The sequence below is a fragment of the Carettochelys insculpta genome, chromosome 2 (genome assembly GCF_033958435.1).
Source record: "Carettochelys insculpta isolate YL-2023 chromosome 2, ASM3395843v1, whole genome shotgun sequence".
Taxonomy (NCBI): Eukaryota; Metazoa; Chordata; order Testudines; family Carettochelyidae; genus Carettochelys; species Carettochelys insculpta.
The window spans coordinates 22,692,824-22,701,669 of NC_134138.1; the positions used below are offsets into that span (position 1 = coordinate 22,692,824).

Below are 8,846 nucleotides of genomic sequence, written 5' to 3' on the forward strand. Positions count from 1 at the left end.
TGCTGTGAAGTTTTCCTCCTCCCAATCCAAACAGTTAGACCCTAGGCCAGCATTTCCCAGTGCTGGCTCCAGCTGCCATTGGAAAGAACTGCCTCCAAAGGTCTCTTGGCTAGGGGAGAGGATTACAAAAGGCACGCTGGAGGCCTCTGAGAAGCAGAGACTGAATGACAAGCACATTTCAAAGCCATTCTGCTTGCCAAGTAGCAGAACTGTGTCAGTCATAGACTAGATTCTATAGCCTAGAGGCTACTCTTACTTCCACCATCTGCTCAGCTCCAGCAGCTCAAAAAGGAGAGGAAACTGACCATATCTCCTTAGTCAAGGATTCCCCCAGCCTGTGCGTGGCCTTCAGTGGGTGTACAGAAAGTTTGATCAGCTTTAAATCAGCTCCATACAGGCCTCGGCAGAGAGGATTGGGGCAGCTCATGTGTATTGTCTGTCCCTAGCTGCCAGGCCATTCCTTACAGGCAATGTTTACCCTGGCTCTTCAACTGCTCCAGATTTGTTGGGGCTGGGCAGGCATAAAAAACCAGGCAGTGACAACCATACTTGCCTGGCAGGTGAGATACCATGATCACGAAGGTGGTTTTCCCAGGGCGAGGCTCGTCCATTGCACTGCGGGTGTGCTGGTCCCTGCGATTTCCCCAAATGCAGAAAACTCGCCTGCATAATTTGTGGTAGTGGGGGACTGCGTTCGCGCTTTCCCCTGACACTAGCTGTGAAAGAAAAGTGACAACCAGCACCCTGGGTCCCCATCCCTGCCTGGCTCCACATCTCTCCCACACACCCAGAAGAGGCTCACTGCAAAGCACTAATCCTTCCTTTCATTGCTGTGCTGTGTGCCTTTGTTTGTCCCTCCTGTCACAGGATAGGCTGCACCTCAGCTAGGAATCATTGTGGCCGTCAAGTCTGTAAACCGTTGTATTTGGGTGGATGGCCAATGAAGTCAATGAGGCTTAGTCAGTGAAGCCTAGAAAGAGCTAATTCAGGGCCTAGCAGTGAATGTCCAAGAAGATATAGTTCTCAGATTGGGGGGTGGGACCTCAAACTGAGTCACAATCAGTGTTTCCTGTAAGCTGTGTGCTTGTGTGGCCACTCAAGAGAAACTCAAAATGCCAACCAGCTGAGTAGCAGAGCACCCAAAAGGTAGGTTTGTGTTACTACAGGTGGTGCCTGTTAGCACATACTTTGATGCACATAGAAAAATTATTCCACAGACACATAGAAAATATTAGAGGGAACCTTGATTGCAATCCCATTTTAATGGGATCGCCAGGGTGGCTTACATTTTCTGTGGCCCAGAGCCAAAACTGAAGCCTGCTCAGTGTGGCTCAGGTTACAGCCCACTCCCTGGGGCTAAAGCTTGGGCTTTGGTTTTGACTCGTTGCCCCAGCAAGTCTAAGAGAGCCCTGGCAACCCCATTAAAATGGGCCCCTGGCCCACAGTTTGAGAACCTTTGGTCTAGGGAGTACATCCCTGCCCCCGACCCATGGCAGTGGGGCTCTGGCTTTGCCTCTCCCCCACCTCTGGCAACACAGGCAGGGGCTCAGGCAAGTTCAGGCTTTGGACTTTCCTCCTGGGATCATGTAGTAATTTTTGTTATGTAGCTTTCACACCATATTCACTAACTTTTTCTGGTCCACTAGATCACTTTATGAGGTAAGAGGGTCACAAGTAGAATCAATACTCCAGAAAGGCCTATGCAGAGGACTGGTTGGGAAGGCAGGTGTACAATGTATGTTGGAGATTGTAGAACTACATCTCTAGTTGTCCCAGAAACTTTCTGAAGAACATAGATACTGTGTCCGATCATAAACTGTTATTCTAATTCAGTGATTTAGGCTGAGTTATAGCCCTTGCTCTGTGAAGGCTCCCTGTTGAAATACTGAATGCTTAGCAGGTATAATTACAGTGGTAAACAGCACTCAGAAGAATTTTTAAAAAGTCATGATCCAAGATGTCTGAGGAGAAAGTTGGAAAACATAAGGCCAGGACTCAGACCCACAATAAAAATCCCACATGCTTGGTGATCCATCTCTTTCCAATTGGCATCCCAGTCAAATGGACTCCATTCTCCTGATAATTTGGAGAAATGTTTGTTTGTGAAGTGGGTGGATTGGACTCAGGACTTGTTTGCTGAGGCAACAAAGCCTTTCGGTCCCATTCCCTGTCCCTGCCCTCCCACCAACCTGAGCTAACACCTAATAGGTTTTAGCCTTCAGCAAAGAACACATTTACAATGAGCAAATAATGAGAAACCTCCATCCATATAGTGACAATTCAAATCTTTTGGGTCCTCAGTAACAGTTCTTGCCCCCCTATCTCTTCAGTTCTTTCCCCATCACAGATGCCTGACTTTTCCCAATTGTCTTTCCAACATTTGTGTCACTTTACCTTTGACTCTGCTTTGGTTTATTATTTTCACGTGCTCCTCTGGGCTATTTTGAAACACTGGCTATAAATCCTTGCAGACTTCAGTCATCCTTGGTAACTGGTTCTCTAGGCAATGAGCTAGGATTGGCTCCCCACATATCCTGAGGTTCCATTTTGTTTTGTAGTATGACTACAACTGTGTTAAACTTTTCAGACAAAAGTTTACGTGACAAAAAATGTAGCTTCAGTCAACCTGAAACCATTGCAAATTTCACACAGATTTGCCAAATAGTCTCATCCAGGGTATGAAAAAGAAAAAACAGAGCTAGATTCACAAAGGGAAAAGGGTGCAGGGGAGCACATGGAAGTGACAGAGTGGAGATACCCATCTTATAATTTTTTTATCCCGTGATTAGAGCATTCACATGGGATTGGGAGACTGAGGTTCAATTCCTCGTTCCAGTTAATGTTCCTTCTTATACAAAGGGGAATGACTTCAGCTGGAGTTATTGAAAGAGACCCTGCCTCAAAATAGTCTGTAGCCTACTGTGCTCACCTGGGAGGAAAGAGATCTGGGTTGAAATCCCTGCTTTGGAGCCCACCAGCCTAAAAGTTTAAGGTACAATAAATTTCCATTCCATACGGCTAAATGCAGTGCCTTGCATGGTACAATAAACTCTTTCATATCTTGGCAGCCACAGGACCAGAAGGTTGCCAGATATTCAAATATGCTGGATAATAGAGCAGTACACCTAGCAATGCATAACACAAAAAAAAAAAAAACCCCACAAGACTAGATATTAAGAAACAAACAAAAATGTATGCAGAATATGTAGCATTGCACTCTGTAAACTTATACTGTCTTTGCTGTATTTATTTGTATTTACTTTCACTGTCCCGTACTTATGGAAAACGTAACTAAAATTTACGTCTGGTTAAAATGCCGGTTATGTGAGAGTTCTGGATGATAAAATGCTGGATATGTGTTGACCCCACCTCTGTTTCCTTGCCTCAGCCCCTCCCCCACTTCAATTTGTAAAGCTCTTCCTTTCACAAGATGTTGCCGTTTGACCATGTTCAGTCTGATTTTTCCATTTTGCCAACAGATTTCAGAATTTCTGGACCCAAACCAAGTATTCCCCCTCCCCCAACCCTCAAGCAATTTCTCAGAATTGTCTGTGAACAAAAAGTGTCACTTCTCCATCCAGGTCTAAGACAACCAAAGCTTTCCTGCTCTCCCACAAACCAAGATGGGTTTCCTGTGGAGAATAAATATTTCCCATTTAACCAGAACACATTGCAAGGACTAAAACAGGACAGATGGTTGGTAATGAAAAAGGGCACTTGCCTTCTGACAGTAACTGGGTGGCTTTTATCAGCCAACTTGATTCCCTCCAATTAAGTTTTTAATATTTTGCCCTTTGCTGTACAACCCTTGGCTCACCAGTGACCACATCGGAAAACCTGTCACCAATTAGCTCCCAGGATCTCATCCAAAGATTTCTGAAGTCAGTGCAAATCTTTCCACTGATTCCAGCAGGGTTGGGATCAGACTATCATTGACCTCTTTACGGGGAGTGAATGGGCAGTTACACTCGCCTCCAGAGCTCAGGGCTGAGGCCTATTGATAGGAGGCAGCGTGCCGAACCTTGCCGTGCTGCTGTTCCCTGTTCTGCATACGAGGACTGTCTCTTCAGGGTTAACCATCCAACACACAACCACCTGTGCTCCTGAGGAATTGCCCTTTATTCTTTGGTACTTTGAGACCCAGATACATGTTAGCCTGCCCCAAAGTAGCCCTCAGCTTTTCACTCAAAGGAAATATGCCTGTTTGATAATAGGGCTTCACTCACCATTTGTTTATTTTGAAATGCCACCCCAGAATTTGCAGCCAGAGGGCTTCTGTAGCCTCCCAGGCATGTTTGGGAAGGGCTAACAATTGATGCAGAGGAAATAAAGAACTCAGGAAAGTTTCCAAATAAGGCAACTTCTGAACTCAGCCCCGCAGCTTTTGAGATCTCACATTTCAAAGAACAGGGAGGGGTGGAGATCGTTAAGGCCAGGTTAACACTGCAGACTTTCACATAGCTATTTTAGGGTGAGGAGCGTGAAGAGGTGTGAAGTGTGATGCAGCTGTGCTGGCAAAAGGCCCCAGTGTAGCTGCAGTTACATTGGCAGAACAGAGATTCTGACAGTAGTAGTCACATCCATACAAGGAGCTTTTTACTAGTATACTACAATGGTACAGCTGTACCGGTGATCCCTCATGTTCTATGTCTTTTAAAGGGATCCAAATGCACACACTAGCCAGACTGCTCGTTTTCATTCTTTTTTTCCTCCTTATCTCAGAGGTCACTACTGAAAAGTATTTCTCAATGGATTTCAAAATGACTGCTTAAAATGCTCTGAAACTATGGCAATCATAGAAGCCCTGGCTCACATTTCTCATTCTGTTCCATTTCCCCTTCGCTTTATTGCTCTCCCCTCATAGCGAGTTTTACATCATCCAAAACCCTTCTGCTCTGCTCCTAACCTTTGGTTTTACCCTGAGAAGGGCTAATGGCTGCTACCCAAGACTGGACTGAAGGATGACTCTAAAACGAAGTTTGAATATTGGGGCCAGATTTTCAGCAGCATAAAGCAGCTTAGCTCAATGAAGTTATGTTGATTAATACCAACTACAGATCAGGCCCAGGAAGCAAAAAATGACTTCAAGACCCAATATTTTCAGCCTTGCCCTCCAGTTATGTCTTTTTTGCCTTATCCTTATACTGCATCTCAGTTTCCCAACCTGTACAATAGGAATAGATCTATTTAGCTACTGCAAAGGCTATTCTAAGGGTTAATTACTTAATGTGCTCTGTGAAGAAAGAGATCCCTACACAAGACTGAAGTTGTATCACCATTAGAAAACCTGTCTGCTTTTTTTCTCTTTAGCCTTCGTATCATAGCCTTTAAGATCCTCTGCAGGTTGCCATCACGCCAGAGCTTTGGACATGTTTCCAAATGAGGTGTCCCCACAAACAGGCACATACACTGATATTATAAATGAAACCCCACACCTGCTGCTACGTAAGCAGGCACTCACCATGTAACTTTGTACCTCATTACCTCCGCCTAATTGGCTTGTATGTGCAAATGCAGGGCATATGAGTGCACATTTCACAGACTGACTCCCAGTGTCTCCTGCCCTTGGGAAAGAGGCAGGATCCATATTGCACCCAGGGGAGCAGATAGCCATTTTACATAGACATTCTGGGGAAACCCTTATGCAATTCCCAGTGCAAATTACTCCAGACTTTTGTGATGTGGTTCTACTTCGTCTCATACTCCTGACTCCCAAGATCTCACTTTGTGTGCCTGTTTATAGGCTTTTATGGAGGACACCCACCAAAAACAGAACCACAGAAAAATGATTGCTCTTTCAAGCCCCTGGCCACACAGACAAATGGCACATTCCTGTTAAAAATGCTATATCAGTTCCAATTTTTCTTCCTTGTTTAGACCAAAACACTCATGTTTATTCTCTTTTGCAGTTTATTCATTTCTCCACTACAGTCACTTTCATTTTCACTGTGAGTTCAAAATGTGAGCTCTCTGGGTTAAGTACCATGTCTTCAATACACTGATGCAGTTCCATGCAATCCTGAATACCATTTAAAGGATACTTTTTACCATTATTCTTTCCATTCAGATACGCTAAGGAGCAGCTCCATAAGCTCAGCTACCTTGAGTAGAGTTATGCTTGTTAATAGCAGCTGATGTTCCAGCTTTAACAATATGTCTTCCTTTTTGGGGCAGTAGAACACTACTTTACAATAGCAGCATCTGTATTTACTGTTCACACTTTCCAAGCTCTTTGCAAACATTATCTCATTAATCTCAACACTCTGAGATGTGACAGAGTTTAGATCTCCATCTGGATTCTGAGCATCTCAATGTTTAGGGTTGCTTGGATCTGGTTATAAAATTAGGAACCATCTGGATTTTGGACACCTGTTCTTCTCTCCTAGAGTTGACTGGTGCTCAGAGCTGGAATTTTGCTTCTTCCTTGTCTTTGTTAAGTATTATCTCAGCTTTAGCAGGTAAGGAAACTGAGGCAGGGAGGTTAAGTAACTTTCCAAAACCACAGTGTGAGATGTGACCACAAGAACTTAGATTGTAAGCTCCCTGAGACTCCTTTTTGTTCTATTGACAAAGCATGTAGAACAAGGGGGTTCTGGTCCATGACTATGGTTTCTAAACACTATGGAAATACAAACAAAAATAAGTCCTTGCTCCAAATACTCTGCCAGGTCAATTAGAGTAAGCATCTTTTCTACTGTAACTATTGTGTGTACAAAAACTAACAGACAAGAATTCATTGTAAATCAAGCTCGCATGCTTAACTAGCCTAAACCAGTATGCTTAATTGGCCTGTTCTATAAGAGATGTCTTTAATGAGAAACTCTGTGCAGTATATTCTGAAATTTATAGTCAAAACAGCAGCTTCTGAAGCATGTAGTCATGCGGCTGCACTGAATAAAAAGTGTTTGAAGTTGCTTAACTTTCATTACATCCTTGCTCTGATTCAATTAGTAAACACCTTCAAAGGGAACTGCGTGACTGCTCAGACAACATGTGCAAACAGCTCTGCACTCCAACGAGGTTTTAAATAAATATTTAAAGGGCGTATGTTCAGGGACAATATTCTGAGCACATGCAATCTTCAGGCTTGTCTAAGTAGAAATGGAAACCAGAACAATTCAGCCAGTTGTCCTTTATAACCTGCTAATTTAGTGCAGATTTGTATGTGGACACACGTATTTTGGAATAAGACTGCCCTATTAAAATAAGTCATTCATTTTCTAAAATATTGTGCCCACATACAGATTTGCACTGAAATAACCTAAGCATGTGAATTGCAATGAATTTAATTACTTTAGAGCCAGTTTCTATATAAAGAGGCCCTTTGTCATCAGCTAACATAACCGTTTCTTAAGGACTGAACATGAGGGTAGTATTGTCTCTAAACTTACTAGAAAGAGCCTCTATGGAACATTTACGGGAACCTTTAGTTATTGCACTCTGTACAGAAAAGACTTGTTGGTTATATCCTAGGCCCTGAGTCTGCAAACTGTCTCTGCTGGTTGAAACTCATTGAAGCTGAAACAGTATTCCCGCTATTGGTTTTCATCTGTAGGTAGAATAAATTTTGTTATATGCACCACAGCATGTGTGGGCTGGCATCACCAGTACAAGCAAATGCTACCAGCCCTGGGCACTCTAATAATCAGCTAGGCGGTCCCTGAATCTCTCCCTCTTACAGGAAACATTGAGCTGAAGTGTTTCTCCCCGGGGCACAGTGCGTCTGATTCCTGACAGCTCAGTGCAGGACCAGAGTGCCATAGTCCCTAAGAAACACAGCTATGTTTCTGATGATGATTTCTTCATGGTAAGGTGGTTTAGTTCATATTAGAAAAAAATAGAACATTTTATTAGTTTGTTTCCACAGCAGCCAACAGAGTGTCAGTTACTGCACCAAGGCTACAGAAGATAGAGTCCCTGCCCTGAAGACCCTGACTATGTGCCAGTTTGACCAAGTATAGGCAGAAATGTAAATCACCATGACAGAGAAAGAATGGCATGGAGGTTAAGAGACTCAATCAGCATTCTCAGTTCAGTTTCTAACTTCCACCAATTTCTCTTGTGAATTAGACAAATGATTTAATCTCTCCATGATTCTGCGCCTATCTTCCAAAGGCATTAATTTATATTTTACTGTTATTCCTTTCTCCCACCTTTTGCATTTATGTGGATCGTACAGTCTCCTGGACAGGGACTTTCACTGTATGTAAATGTATAGCACCAATCTTGGCTGGCATCTCTCAGTCCTCCTGAAATACACTTTAAAATAAAATACATTAGAGATCCTGTAAGAGCATGTGCAAGGGCCCCTATGACATCTTAGGGGCTTTCAGCCACTGGGTGACTCAGGAATTAGTCATCCCTCATGGAAATCTCTTTAGTACAAAAAATAATGGACTAATCCAAATGGCCTCTAATTTTACACTGTGAGCCTATAAACCTATTTCTTTAGCTTATGACTATCAACCTTGCTACAAGTGTACACTGTAGAGTTTTTCAATCTATAATTAAATACCTTACACCAGAGGTGCTTGAAATTTTTAGTCAAAATATTTTATGACTAAAAAGTACTTTTTTGTAAGAAAAAACCTTAGGGGAAATTCTAATTTTTTTTTTCATATGGTCCATTTGAAAAAAAGAGGGGAAAAAAAAAGATTGTGTTTTTAAGAACCAGCTGCCTCCTCAAGCTATGGACCCCCTCAAAAAAAATTCAAACCTAGAGAACATGAACATTTTTGCAAACTAAAAATGTGGGGGCTCATTTTCTCTTTGGAAAGAAAAGAAAAGAAATGTTTCTATAACATTTTTTGAAAAATTAAAAAAAAATCCCTGAGGGGTATTGGAGA

The 8,846-nt window shown here is 42.7% G+C and overlaps 1 non-coding gene across 1 annotated transcript; it reads left to right on the forward strand.

The window, feature by feature from the left end:
* Nucleotides 1–545: 545 nt before the first annotated feature.
* LOC142009842 (U1 spliceosomal RNA) lies at nt 546–709 on the forward strand. The gene has a single exon (XR_012644614.1). It is a non-coding gene; the product is annotated as a U1 spliceosomal RNA (small nuclear RNA).
* Nucleotides 710–8,846: the final 8,137 nt, after the last annotated feature.